At 36.6% G+C, this 15,198-nt stretch overlaps 1 long non-coding RNA gene across 1 annotated transcript in view; it reads left to right on the top strand.

Annotated features, from left to right (window-relative positions):
* Positions 1-15,198, top strand: part of LOC107313497 — a 276,826-nt gene that overhangs the window by 62,698 nt on the left and 198,930 nt on the right. Inside the window, exon 4 of the long non-coding RNA XR_001555014.2 lies at positions 9,349-9,405. This is a non-coding gene — a long non-coding RNA (uncharacterized LOC107313497). The remainder of the gene's footprint in view (positions 1-9,348; positions 9,406-15,198) is intronic.

Genomic DNA, 15,198 nt, shown 5'->3' with positions numbered 1-15,198 from the left:
TATCCAGGAGACTGTTGTTACCTCAGAGCAGATAATTGATTTTTTCTAGGTAATAACTGTAGCAGCTTATCAGTGATATTTCCCTCATTCCCCTGTACTGCAGGTCCCTATTACGGTCTGGCAGATCAGAGCTGCTTTCTGATTGTTCTGAAGCAGTGTCTGTATGAACTGCAGCCTAATGCAAAAAGCCACAGCCAGTGCAGCTACCAGATATGCCTAACTGCTTTATCCTTGCATCTTGGTGGTGGTGGGAGAGGATGTCATTTTATTCAGTCTAATTTATAAACTTTCGTGTATGACAGGAAGTACAAAGCTTCACTGGTCTTTCTTTCACCATGCTATGCTACACATGGAGATTGTAAAGTACTGTTTCTTTCCAGTACTAATAAAACCATCTGCACATAAGAAATAGTGTTGACTTTTAGCAAGAGGAATCATTCTTCTTTTTCTCTACCGCGTTGGAAATCGGTAAAATTTCATCTTTGAACATACACCAGTTTGTAGCCGGAACTTGAGGTGAGCAAGGATCTGAGTTGCTTTAGAAAGTAAAACTGATATGGCCATGCACATGACTTTCTGCATGTTGTAGTGTAACCGGAACAATTTTAACTTCATGTGCCCATTAAATATAAGCCCAGATAAAGGGTTTTGATTTGATGTAAAGATCTTGGGTGTTAAGCTCATGATACTGAGCTCACTGAACTCAGATTTACTTTACATCTATACTGATATACTGTGGTGGAAAAAGAATTATAGATGCATTATTTGTAGCAGTAATGAAACAAACTTGTTCTCGTTTAGCAACACAGGTGGAGGGTGAATTTCCAGGTGCACCCAGAGCAATTTTTGAGTGTAGGAGATCAACTTCTAGAGAACTGTTTGCTTTTCTAAGTTGCCTTAGAACTTGTTTGAATTTTGAGGACTTCCTCTAGCCTATAATGCAATCTGTAGCTACAATTGCCCTGTGCCTGACCTGGGAACTTTTAATGTCATGGTCTTAACAAAAAAACCAAAAAAAAACTCTTGCTAGTTTTGATTGCATGCTGATCTGTTTTATTGCAATAAGGTATAGTATCTATTAAGGCAAAAAAAAAACAAACAAACCCTAAAACAAAAAAACAACCCCACCTCATTGTGCATGCTCCATTAACTTTATTATGATACTAAACTAAGGTTTGTCTGGATGCACTGTGTAAACATCTAAGGACATGGGAAAGGGTAATTAATGCTTAATCTTTTCTCTTCAGTAGGCCCAAGCAAATTGCACTGGTTGATGAAAACTGAGAGATTTTGTTCCTTAATCATTTTTATTTTTTTTTTCCCCAGGAAATTCTTTTCTGGAAGAGCGCAACCTGGAAAAATACAGATCTCTGCCTGAATTTGTGACTAGCATATAATAAGGAGGAGTCACAGTTCTTACACACAGCTGTAACTTGTCTGTGGGGAGCTGCTCCACAGCTGCACCTTGTTAATGTAAATTAGTATATATGGCCCTTGCACTAAGGGGGTGGGGTCTTTTTACTAGTCAGCTGTTGCTGGTAGAGGACTTGGTGGATGCTCTACTGGCTGCTACTGGTGCTGTGAGTAGCTTTCTATTAAACTGATGAATATTAACTAACTTTTCTGGGACTGGCGAATTTTACACTGAGCTGGTGCTTGATTTGCTTTGTCACCCAGGTGCTCCTTATTGTTTGTTAGGACAAAACAAAAAGCCTTAGTCTTATGGATGCTCAGTTAATGTATTGTGTAAGGGCAAGGCTGAAACAACATTATGTTTCTTTTCCTAGCAATAAATGGCAGAAACCTTCATATACTTAAGGTTTGTGGCATGCCTGCTGCCTTACAAAGGTTGCCTGTGTTTTGTGAGGGAGACCACAGTCAATGTGATGGCTGTTCATTAACTTGTTTTGTTGTGTTCTTATTTGAAAAGAGAAAAATAGTGGTTTGAAAGATAGGGCAAAATGTGATTTTTCTCACTCCTTTCCTCACTGAAAAGAGACTTTATGTTATACAGTAAGGATCTAGCTTGTCTTTGAAGTCAAGATGTTGATGTGGTTGTTGCAGAACTGTAATGAGACTGTAACTGCTAAATATGAGTAGGTGAGAAGAAACCATTCAGCAGCTGATAAGGTCTGTAACCAGGAGAGACATATGGATGGAGTACCAGCCTTCTGTGCAGCCAGCTGGGCTGCAACTTCCTAGGGTAATGTCTGGGGAGCTGAAGAAGCCAGGCTGAGCTTTACTTTTCCATCCATAGGTCATGGATCCTTGTTCTTTGCTGTGCCCACGAGAAGCAAATCATGTGACAGATGAGGAACTGCTCAGGTCCCCTTTAGATTAAGGCTAGAGATTATTTCTTGTTTTGTGCTGTGGATTAGAAATAGAACTCTGTACAGTAAATGACCTTTCGAAGAGTCATGACTTCTGTGTCAAAGAACCTAGAGTTAAAAAAATAATTATTTTCTCACTTATTAATTCTCCTCATAAATGAGAGTGTTTTTTGGTCTAATGTATGAATGCATAATAATGCCTAAATTAAGTATAGAAATGACAGAAATAGAGAGGCTTAGGATGTGCTATGATTTAGTTTATATGTACAGCATCACTTAGCTCCCTGAGATTTGTATGTTATGAAGCACTGTGATCAGAAGCATAAAAGAATGATAAATATTTAGAAAGCGATATTTGTTTTCTTATAGGCCTCTGACTTCTCTATTGCAAAGAGAGCTCTTAATTGAGGGGGCTGAAGCACAGCTGGTTGTTTCTATCAGAAATTGCCTGTCTCTAATTAGGGCAAGCCAGTGCAGAGTGACAAAAGCAGAAACATGGGTGAAGAATGCCATGGAGCATTTGGGGGCTCTTCTGCTTCTTTTCCCAGAAGGTTTTTTGTCATTACACAAACTTTCATGAATGGGACCCACAAGTTCCTCCTTTTCTTCATGCTTCCAGTTAGTAAGCATGGGCTCTGCTTTTCAGAGACTTTGAATGCTTACTGCTCACTAATTACATGGATCTCTGCTTTGTTAAATGTCATTAAAATCACGTGGTAATTTAGGAATCTACTAATTTTACATCCTTTTGAACTAAACTCTATCTGCATTATGCCATGCTAAGCTAGGAAATACCACTTGCTGTTGTAGTTTTGTAATGTGGTTGGTGTTGCTATTCCACATCAGAACATCATGTGGGATAATGGGAGTTAAGAAGACAAGTTTTTCTTTCTTTTCTTTTTCTGTGGACTGCCTTAAATGGGCATGGGGGGAAGGAAGTAGCACTGGAGGGAAGGTCAGGAAGGTGTCAAGGTTTAACCCGGTTCCCTGCAGGAGACAGCGTGGTTGGAACTTCCCACCGCCCACCGGTGAGATTTGGACTTGGTTTTCTCCTTGTTGAAACTCTCTCGTTGTTGTTTAGTGTCATTGGGTTTATTAAACTGCCGTTCGTTCTCAGATCATTCTTTTTTTTCTTCATTTTTTCCCTCCTAGACCCATTCGCAATCTCCCTTCCCTTCCCCTCTCCCGGAGCGCACGTGGCCGCGCCGCACCGTGCTGTTAGAGAGGGGAGGTACTTTGTTCCTTCTCTCCCCGGGTTTGTTCCCGCTGTCACGGAGTGAGCTCTAGAGAGAACTCTGACATTTGCAAAATTCTAAGAAGTCTCACAAAGAGAAAAATAGTTAACATCTGATAACTTTGCAAATATTACAGTGATGACAGCAGGAAAGAATCCTGGAGGGCGTTATTAATTCTTCTATAAGAGCAAGGTTTAGTCTGTGCTTAGTAGATAAGTGTTGGTCTTCTCATCAAGTAGTGTGGAGATGGACACTTTTTCAGTGAGTCTTATTGTAAGAAACCTAGATTTGTTCTTAATCAATGGATGAGGCTTTGAAGACTATTCTGACACAGTGCATCTCCATGTGCATCTCCATTTAAATGGAAGGCAGCATCCACTCAGGGAAAATGAACGAAATGCAGAAATATGAGGTAACTCGAGTTGTAAGTGAACTTGCATCTGGCATCTCCAGATGAGAACAGGAGAAAGAATAAATGAATATGGAATAAAGGGCTCAGATTCAAGTCTGTTTTTTAATTTCTGTGTATCTGCTCATACAGCTTTCCAGATTTTTCTCTTGGGGCTGACAATAATTACTGTAATATAATAATCACAAGCAAAATGCATCTGTCTGTTTCTATTACAAAGTACTCAGACTCTTGGTGTTTGTGAAGCTTTTTCTACTATTGAAATCTGTTTGTCTGGGGGAAGCATGTGAGATGGAATGAGGCTGGAAAGGGTGTAGAAAGTTACAAGTTGCACTTGTTCCTTCAAGCACTGTTGAAAGATAGCATAATTCTTTTGCAATCAAATCAAGGAATAATGACTTTCTTTGATTCATACCTATTAAATAATAATTAGCATTACAGGAAACATTGCTTCGCACCCACGTGTGGTAGTGACTGGTCCTGGTTCCCTTGTAAAATTTATGTATGGGAAACTGCTGAGCTTCTTTTTTATTTATTTTTTTAAGGATAAACTTCTAAACTTTCATCTCTGTAAGAACTAATTCCTACCCCCTGTTCCTTTAGGAAATTCTTGTTGCTTTATATTAGGTGAATTTATCTCCAGAGAGACATCTACCTGACTAAGAATTGTTCTCTTGCTTGAAGTGAGCCAGTTAATGAAAATAAGGAAAATCACAAACTTTTTACCTTACTACAGATTTGGGCAAATCCTCTGTTTCTCAAAATAATTATTGAAAGAAGAAAGTGAAGATGCTTTAAGTAAGTGATAGTGTGTGTGCTGAGTACTCAATTGTCGGACCTGGATGAAAAGTTTATGGAAGGCACCGATGTCTGAGCTGATAAATTTGAAGCCAAACTGATGTACCTTTATAGCCTAAAAATATAATGTTATACTAAGCATTCCATTACTGTTTTAAGCATTCCTTTGTTTCTGGTTGCCCTTCTCAAAATATTTTGTGTCAACAACCTATCCAGTTGGGCAGGTTTGGATCTCTGTGACAGTGCTCTTTGCTTCAGACTGGGGCCATGTTTGACCCTTTTCTAACTTCTACTGCTTCAGCTCAAGAAGTTGCTCTGTTATGTAAGAGATCTCCCTTCTCCATTTATGGTGCTGTGAGTCTTATTGTAATTCCTCAGTACTTTCTCTGTGGATGGCAACTGTGGGAGAAGTAATAGATTTTTTGCATTGCTGATATTCTATAGCCCTTCGGATTGGGTAATAATTTAGTTTGATTTATTGTTTAGCATTTTTTGAAGGGTTTGTGAATGAATGTTACTGACCATTAACGTAAGCACTAGGAAGTATTTGCTAGGGCCATGCTTAATGGGAACAGTTACTGTATGAAATTTAGAGAGACTCAAACTACCAGGTTGGATCAGGCTTGAGAATCGTCTCTTTGCCTCATTTTCCTGTGGCCTGACCCAAGTGCCTGGTGGAGTGGTGAAGTCCAAGAGATAGTAACTATCATATTCCCACAGAGTAGGTCTCACCTTTCTCTGCTTGTTAGGGCTGTCAGCCTCTAGTGCTCTACCTGCTGTAAGAATTCTAACAGTAATAGTAAATCTGGACATTTTTGCTATCCATAAAAACATCCCAATGTGAAAACCTCTTACCTTCAAGGACTTTTCTGTAGCAAAATTTTATCCTCTACTAACATGGTGCAAAAAAAAATTTTTTCTTCTCTGCTTTTGTTAGGCTCGTGTTTCATAAGAAGTTTTCAGTCTTTTTCTTTTTTGAGTTGTTTAGATGTGCATCCTCTGTATATCTGTATTTTCATGTGTATATCATGTCCTTACTCATTCCTGTCTTTAAAGTAAGAGATTTGATTGTGTTCTGCCTGTCTCTTCCATCCTAATTTGGTGCAGTTTGCTGATGTGTAGTTAGATTCTTTGGACATTCTTCACACATAGTAAGACCAAGGCCTGTATCACTGTAGAATAATCTTTTTTCAGGCGTTGGGTCTAGAGCGAGCTAAACCTAGGATGCTGTTTCTGAACAAGTGCTTGAAATGGCAGCATTTAGTGTTGGCTAGTCACAGCTTTCATATCTAACGCACTAATTTCAGTTTTGGCAAGTATCTGATACATTGTGAGAAGAGTTTAAGTGCTTTTAAAATGACAGCCATTATTCTTTATTTATTTATTGTAAGATTGAATCAGATGTGAGGTCAAAGATCAGAAGATTAATTCTGCAGCCTGGAAGAATCCTTCTAGGCTGGGCAGTGTGGCTTTTATGACTTGGGCTGCCTTTTCCTTTGAATAACAAGGACGATGTAGCTGTGCCAAGGACAATCCAAAATACAAACAGTAACGATGTTGCAATTCATCTTAAGGGTTCTTATTAAAACGCTGCAAGTAGGACTCTTTGATGTAGCTGGGTGCATTATTGACTTTAAAACAAAGCTGTGGCCTATGGGAAGTATAAAATCCTGACCCAATATAACTGAAATAATCAAAAGAACAATGAAGAGCACATTTAAGCTCACCGAATGTATTCCCACACTGCCCCTTGGAGAACTCAGAGAGTAATGCAATCTTTGATAATGTGGCCTGTCTACATTTAAAATAATCTCTTAAAAATAATTCTTGTTCTAGTATCCTGTTTGCATAAAAAATAAAATAACAAAAGCAAGTAAATGTATTCACAAGCCAAAACATTAGGCATCAGATCAAAACACAGAATTATGCCAGTATTTATACTTTGGGACAATATTACTAAACCATAATTCTGCATAAAATCCAAAGTAAATACGTATATAAATAAATGAAAGTTTAGGTCAGCTGCTAAACTGAGACCAGAGCTATGGACCCTGAGAGGGAATTGGGCTGAAGGCCTGCACTGGCTTGGTTACATTTTTCTATTAAAACTAGCAGTGTTCAAACTGCTATGCAGATTTTTCTAATAGATCTCTCAATTTGTTTTTTTTTTTTTTTTTTTTTTTTTGTTTTTTTGTTTTTTTTTTAAGAGATGTCTAATGACAGTGGTAAAATACAGTGACAATAGAATCAGAGTGGCTTCAGTTGGACTACTTTGAATGAAAAAGTTACAAAAGAATAAATGTTAAAAGCTTAAACAAATGTGAAGGTCCTCGCTTTAAACAGTGCTTTTCAATAGAGAGGACCAAACATTTGAACAACCTGTGCTAAAGGTTGTTTTAAAACAACAAAAGAAAACAAAACCCCAAAAGAAAAAAAATCTCTTCATGGGAGTTAGAGCAAGCAAGCTCCAAGCTCTAGTCCTTTAGGACAGGATAGGGACTAGAAAGAGCTTATCTGACTTCACTGGTTTTAAGCTCCTACGTATGAAACTGCTTTTTAATGATGTGTGAAGCAGTATTCTTCTGTTTTTTCTGGAAAATTTTAGTGGCTTTCTATTCATATAAGAACATTTCCCTTAAGAGCCTGAAAGTATGTCACAGACTGACCAGGGTTGCTTTCTCCCAGAAGGTGAAGAATGATATTGTGATCTTAAGAGCTTACTGCACATAACCAGAATTCTCTTGAAATTTTCCTCTTCCGTGCATCTAAACAAATTTCTGGGAAAATCCCATCTCTCCTTCTCTTCTTCTTCTTCTTCTTCTTCTTTTTTTTTTTTTTTCTTTTTCTTCCAGATGGAGAATCAATTCAGTCACAGCTGCTGATCGGGCTTGCTTGCGCCCTCTGGCTGTATAAAACGCATGTTGCTGTCACTGTGGTTTAACTAAAAGGATTTATGCTGGACCAGGTGTTGGCTGTTGAACCACACCTTTTTAGAGCTGAAATAGTTTCTCTACTCTGTTTTGCCAATTAAGATTCTGTATATGCTTTTATTTCTATTACTTTTAAACACTTCTGTTTTTGGCTTTGTAACCTGCTTGGTCTTCTAGTAGACATGATCTCCATTAGATTTAGGAGCACAAAGCCAGACCTGTGCTTTGTTCAATGCAATGGCCTTTTGTATACTGCTTTGCATCTCTGCAGTACCCACTTCTAAAGAGGATGTGATAGATCAATTCTTGTCTGTTAAGCTCGTAAGATCTCACTGTTTCGAGACAGTGCTATTTCAAAGTTGATTTTTGTTGCGGTTTGATCTTTGTGAAACTCTTATGTTTTGATTGGATCTTATTTAAATTTGTGGGAAAATAAAAAATATTTAGACAAATAAGTAAATCGAACAGCCTCGCTGTTTGGATGCCTGTGATATTTATCTTGGGTGTCCCACTGGACTCCTTTGACATTGTATGAAGTAGTGAAAACATTTACTATTAAAAAAACATAACATCTTATCATAAATGATAGCAGTATACCATTCTATGTCATTGATCACTGTAGATCAATTGTACATGCAATTTAAAACAATAGACAAATTATTAAGTGATAATGCTACAGAATGCTGTGCTGGCCTACAGTGATTCTGAATGAGAAAAAGCATTTGAATGTGCTTGCATTCTACTGATTTATTGTTGTTGTTGTTGTTTTCCAAATACTAACGTCTGTGATTACATGATTTCATTCACTGTGATCTAAATTAATGAGTAAAGCCTTGAAAAACTGCTCTGGTAAAGATAACCTGTTCACGATCCACTTCTCTGAGGCTTCTCTTTGTTACAGACCTTTGAAGAAATAGTCTTTCAATACAGAATACAGACTAGCAGAAACTGGAGCAGATTTGAGGTGGAAAACAAAATATAGTGTAAATGATGTACTGCTAAGGGAAAGAGATATAAATATTAACAGATAAAGAAAACAAGAGAAGGAAGCAATAGATAAAGATAGATAAGTAGGAGATAAAAGGAGAATAAAGACTGATTCTGCCTTCTTCACATATCTCTTTTTGACAATCTTAAAACATGTTTTGCTCAGCCAGACCCAGGTGATAAAGGATTGTTATGGGTGCACAAATGTCTTTTTTTTTTTTTTGTCTCAAAGTATATTTACTAAATCAGATGTGATATGATCTGATCCAGATTCTCCAGTCACCCAAACATGAGTGTGGGGCACATAGTAATGCCAGTCTGTCATAATCTGATTTCAAAATTGCGGTTTTACAATATAAACAAATTCCTCATATTGAGAAACAAGTCACTTACCCTTGAAAAGCATAATTTGAGTATTTTGGCTAAGCATGCAGTGTAACAGTTTTCTTTATTAGTGATTTACATGCGGAATTATTTTTAGGGTGGTTAGCAACATATGACCTGACTGACTGCTCATGCTGTCATGTTGGTATATGTGGCATCACAATTAAACACAACTATAACCTCTTGCAACTGCAGGTATAATTTAGTACTTGGTGTTTGATATATTGGGTGGGCAGTAATAATGAGTTAATGTAAGTCTTTTGATTTTTCTCTAGGTCCAAAGGGGGCTTAACTCTCTGGCTCAAGTGGAACTACAAGATGTGTGAATGAAGGTAGGCAAGGTGAATTCATTCCTTTGACATACAGTCTTCTGAGGTATTGTCAATATCTTATTAAATATGTAATCTGGCAGAAGAATACTTCAAAAACTGTAGGTCAGAAATAGAATTGAAACAACAACTTTGTCTATTGTATTTCTGAATATTGAAAAAGTGTCGTCCTTCAGTTCTGGAAAGAACCTTGTGGAAAAATCATTGGAAAATATTTGTCATTTGCTATTAATATTTAATGGAAGAAAAAGTGATCAAAAATTGCTATTACATTTTTACAGTGTAGCTTTTGAGTTGTTAGAGTGCACTTTTGTTATCCTTTTGAAAGAAATCTGCTGATTTGAGGATGAGAAAAGGATTTTTTTAGGTGAATGTTGGGTCCTCACTGTAACCAATTACCATGAGAAAATAGCGCTTTAAGTAAAATGCCAAACAAACCCATGATAGAAATAACGATAACCAGTTTTCAAGTGTTTTCTGGTGCCAAAGAAATCTGAATGAACTCTTGCTAGTTTTTGAGAAAAGTCTGACATACTGTGCTCAGAAGATGGAAAAATGTGAAATACGCAGTATGATTAATTCAAACCTATGAAATATGCTGTTTCTATAAACTTATTGTTTGTGCTGTGTGCTTATGCATAGCAAAGCTAATTAGCTACCAAAATGCCAGTAATTACTTTGTGTCTTAAAGCAGAAGACAAACAGTGGTCTTTTGCTTCTTGGAAGGAAGTTCTGTCAGAAACTGTCCTTGCTTTAATGACTCACCTAAGTCTTAACGTTGTATAGGCAGCCTCATGCTTCTCTCTGGAGTTTTTGTATTGGTAGAGTAGTGCTAGGAAATGAACGATTGTCACAGGAATCATGCTCTGAATACTTCAGCACAGATAGAAGTAAATTCCTGTCTCTTTTTTCATATGGGGATTAATGTTATTGAAGTGAATGAATTGTTTAGTCTTATTTTTAAAACAGCTAATTTGTAGTTCTGTTTGGTAAATATGCTATCGCTGAAGTATCTGATATGCAGTAGAATATAGAAAAAGGTGTAGTACTTTCATTATCAGTGCTAGCAGCACTTGTGTAGAAGCAACAAATGATTTCAGTGCTGTCCAAGTGTCAATAAGAGACTTCTGTTACTGAAAAGACTTGCAGCATCAGTGTGTTTTGTCTAGACAGGGATTTTCCTCCATAGTATTATAAGCCTATTTTTTTCCCTACTTTGTATACTGTTGCATGCTTTGTTACTTGAAGTTAAAGGGAAATGTTATAATAGAAAGATTTGATATTCAGTTCTGTCTGAATAAGTAGATTTCTTTTGAATTTGTGTTTATTTAATTCATTCGTATTAGAAGTGGGGACGCAGCAGGTCTTCTATTAGCTACTTTGTTAAAATTGGTTCTTTTTAGACTAATGCAGTGAGTATCTGTACATCTATCTACTAGTGCTGTCTGGACGTAGAATTTTCAGAAGACCGTTTTGTCAACATACAGTTCGAACATGACTTTTAAGTTAGGTCTAACTTTGGCAAAATGAGTTGGATACGAGCTATTTAACTGAAATAAATGTATAGACTGTGGTTTTAATGTCAGGATTACCATTTGTCCTGTGATCTTTTCACCTGCCTTGGAGCATCTTCCAGGCACAGCACAGTCAATAATTAGGTTTGTAGGTAGCCAATCACTACTATCAACAGAGAATCATCTCTGCTGCCTTAAACTTTGCTCAGTGAAACATGCGTTTTGGCCTACAGATGCTTGTCAAGTGCTATGTATCCCTAGAAATTATCCTCAAATCAGGTGCTGAGCAGGTGCAAAATGTCGTTTTGCTTTAACTTCAGTTCCTTTTTGTTCTTGCTAGAGTAGATGAAACTGTGTATGGTGCAAGGTAATATCAAATTTATAACTCTCATCTTGAATTGAGGGGAAAAAAAATATTGCAGGTAAAAATGATCATGAATTTGAAAGTACTTTAAAAGCACTGGTGTATCAAGTTGTCTGAGATGAAATAATTATTAATATTTTGGATTAGCCTCGTTGTTGTAATGTGGCTGTCAAGCATGACACTACACAATTATGAATAAGAAAGCATTTTAAACTAATGTTACTCCTATACACTGCTGTGCAGTCAGAAAATCATGCACATCTGTATTAGGCAACTTATGTATAACATAACTAATGACCTGATGAGCTGGAAAGTTTCTGATCTGAAACGTTTCTAACAACCAGGGTTACTGTTAGTGAATGAAATGCAATCAATGAATAATAGTCAATGTATTCAAAACAGTGGATCAGAAGTACCCTTACAATTGCTGTCCTATGAGATCAGGAGCTGATTTGTGTTTTACAGTGATATTACTCTGTAAAGATATGGTCATTCTCCACAATGTGCCAAGCCACCCCACTCCCAAGATATATTAGTCTACATAGCAGAACATGTGTAGCGTTCCTCCAATAAATGTGTTAGTCAGCAAATGCTTCAATCATTTGTAAAGCTACTTAGTGATTGTTTTTTTCAGCTAGCTTTAACAATAATTAAACCACAAAACATTAAAGAAACTGCAGAGCCCTGTTGCTTTTGTAGACATACTAACTAATGTGTTGATGCGTAAATGCTTTTATTTCATTTTTTTAAATTAAAAGAATTGGTTGGAAAAACAGTGACTTTTTTTTTTTCCATTTGGAATTGGCATTTCAAATTCCTACTTGAAACAAACAAACAAAAAAAAACTTCAAAAATGTTGTTTTCAATATGCCTTTTGTCTTAAATCTATCACAAGAAATCTTTACTTTGACAGGCTGGGGAGTGGAGGAGGACCAAACTTTATTTTTCGGTGTGTTTAGAGATCTTGAAGATCCATGTCCTTCATTTAAAATAAATGAACAAAAACATTTGATCTCAAGATAATTTGCTTTAAAGCACTTGTTAGATTCTACTTCCTCATTTTTAAATTGTGCTTTGGAGAAACAAAACGTACTTCCACGCATTTTAACTAGAATAGTTTCAGTAACTCCGTAACAGCCAAGTGAATTTAATGAAAAATGTCTTATTTCTATAGAACACAAGGAGTCTTCTAGACTTGCACATCAGTTCAATAATTATTTTGGCTCATGTTCAGAAAGACTTCTTTCCTCATGTGCCTCTCTGGAGTGTTGAGGATATACAAGCCTCATGACTTTAAGATAGAATTCTTCCATCAAATAAATCATATTTTGATGGAGAGGAATAACATCTCTGAGAATATGGAGCTATTATCTGCATATATATGAATAGTGGATCCTTAGAGATCTGTAACAGAATATTTAAGCCTTTCTAAAATTGTTTTGAGGCAATAGTAGGTCACTAGCAAGGTTATTATGAATATGTCACTGAGGGTTATGGCCTTTTAGAATGGGAATTCCAATCTGTCATTGGTTAAATCTAGTTTTTGAGGATATGGAAGGTAATGATGATAGTGCTACTGGCTGGAAGCTGAATGATGCCACCACTGAGCAGTTCGGAGCAGTGCATCCTCTGGGGTGACTCATGCCGTTTACATTCTAGGCATGGAATTAATGGTATGGCATTTCCCACCTTCCGTTTGTCTTTGTGGCACTTCTTTCAACTTAAACATGTTTTCAGTGGTTCTAAGAGCAGGTACTTCTACCTTACAAGACCATGCCATTAATTACTCCAGAGATTCCTCTCCATCCATTGTCTTTTGTTTCTTCCTTATCTTGATTCATATCTGCATCTGGAAAGGAGAAAGGTCCAAGTTATCAATCTGTCAAGGGAAAAATATATAGGTTGGTCATAAATTGTAGGTTACAGCTCAAGGCAGCCAATGCTGGAACAAGGGTTATAATACTGTGTTCTAGAAGGCTTTAAATTTGTTATAGACTAAAGAAGTATTGAGAACTTCAGTCTTAAAGTTGAATTTCTGTTAAGCATAGTTTTATTTCTGGTTTTTGAAACAATTCTTAACAATGCATCCTACAGAAAAGAATTTAAAAGCAAAAATCCACAAAAAGTTGGATATGAGTTTAACTTTTAAGAATAGAAACTTCCTTAAGGATTTCTTGGTATTATGTTTAATTTTTAACCTGCAGGAAAGTTTTTGGCAGCAAAGAAATCTAAGATTTAACTGTGGAGGATGAGAAAACTTTATTAATTTTGTCTCAAGAAATCAATGATTTGAGTTTCAATCTTTTTTTAGAGGCATCTTTATTCTTTATCTCCCAGTCCGGCCTCAGAAATAAATGTCCCTCGTACTCTGTCATATGATTTACAGGTTGTTGGTTTGAGACTCAGGGACAGTAAGTCAATATTCTCTTAGAAAATCCTGCTGAGAGTTAAGATTGTCTAGTGTGAGATGTGCAATCAGAGTCAATCTGCTGTTGAGAAGCTATATTCTCTACTTTGTATGGGAACACCCACCAAAATAATTTCTCTAGAGTTTTTTAAAGGCTTGTCATTGAAATGCCCAAGAGGATTTAGGTAGAATCCTGGAAAGCTGTTAAGGGTGTGTGTGACCTTGGTAAATATTCGTCTCTGTTTTCATTGCAGGGGCTAATCAAGCTGAGCTTGTATGCTCAATACTAAGATATTTACTGTAAATGGCAACTTATTTAAAAAATGCCATTCCAATTGAAAACAGAAGCTTATTGCTGGCGATGTGCTTAAGATTTCGGTTTAAAAGAAAAAAAAGATACCAAATCTCTTGGCTTACTTTGACTTGGATGACCACTACTGATAGCAAAGTATTTAACCTTATTATATTTGTGATTTTCTTTGAGCTAGCTTGAAAATAATGCTCCTGAAATATGGAGCAGAGGGAAATTTCAATAGCTTCTTAGTTTTTTGTTTTTTGTGTTGTTATTATTTTATTTTTTTTTTGGCTGGGGGAAAGGGTTGGAAATTAACCCGAAGCACTTAGAATGGAGTGTAAACCTTTGTCCTTCTTGGGAATGCAGTTAAATTGACTTGCTATGAATTGGAGACAGAGATATCAAATAACTTCAGAACCTGAAGAGCATTTTATTTCACTTTTTTGGGAGTGTTTTAGTTTTTGAAACATTTCGGCATGGGAAACTAAATGATTAAGAAGAGCGAATTCATTATTCTTTTTTGTGGAAAAAATACTTTTATATAGAATAGAGTCATCTACAGTATTCTGAATGCAGAGAAGTTGCTGTGGTCAAGTAAAGAGTTCTGGTTTAGAAAAAGTGTCACCCGGGCTTCAAAAAATGAGTACTGAAACATGGGATGACTGCTAATAATATTTATTCCTCTCTTTGGGAAAAATAACAGGCTTTTGTTGCTTAATATGATTGTGTAGAGCTTCCAGAATTTTTCTGTAGTTTTGCAGAAGGTGATATGTCAGGAGGAGCAACAGAACTCACAAGCTCATGTCACCAGCAGCACTAATTATGCTGTTTCTTTTATTTCTTGCTGAAGAGTGGCAACATTTCCGAGGAAGTCATTTCTCCTTCTACCAGGGAAATAACAAAAATAACAAAGCCTAACAGTGGAAGTTGCTGATGTAAGAAAAGTCTTGAGCTGGTCAGGCCAAAAAATGATATGATAATATTATTATATGATGACTCGTGTGAATGGAAGCCTCAAATTAAGTGTAAAAAATGTATCAGTAATTAAAATAGGGCACCCAAAATTCATCATTTGTAATTTTGTTGATTAGGGGACTTTGGAGCCAGAGATGGTTCTTTACTGCTGAGGATCATAACCATCTTTCCCACTTGAAAATCTTTGTGTGAACTCTCTGAAACAGAATTTAATCAGTAAGCTTTTCAGGACACTTCTGAA

Source organism: Coturnix japonica, chromosome 4 (genome assembly GCF_001577835.2).
Source record: "Coturnix japonica isolate 7356 chromosome 4, Coturnix japonica 2.1, whole genome shotgun sequence".
Lineage (NCBI taxonomy): Eukaryota > Metazoa > Chordata > Aves > Galliformes > Phasianidae > Coturnix > Coturnix japonica.
Note: the sequence above shows the minus strand (reverse complement) of the source record. Positions and strands in the feature narration are given on the sequence as shown.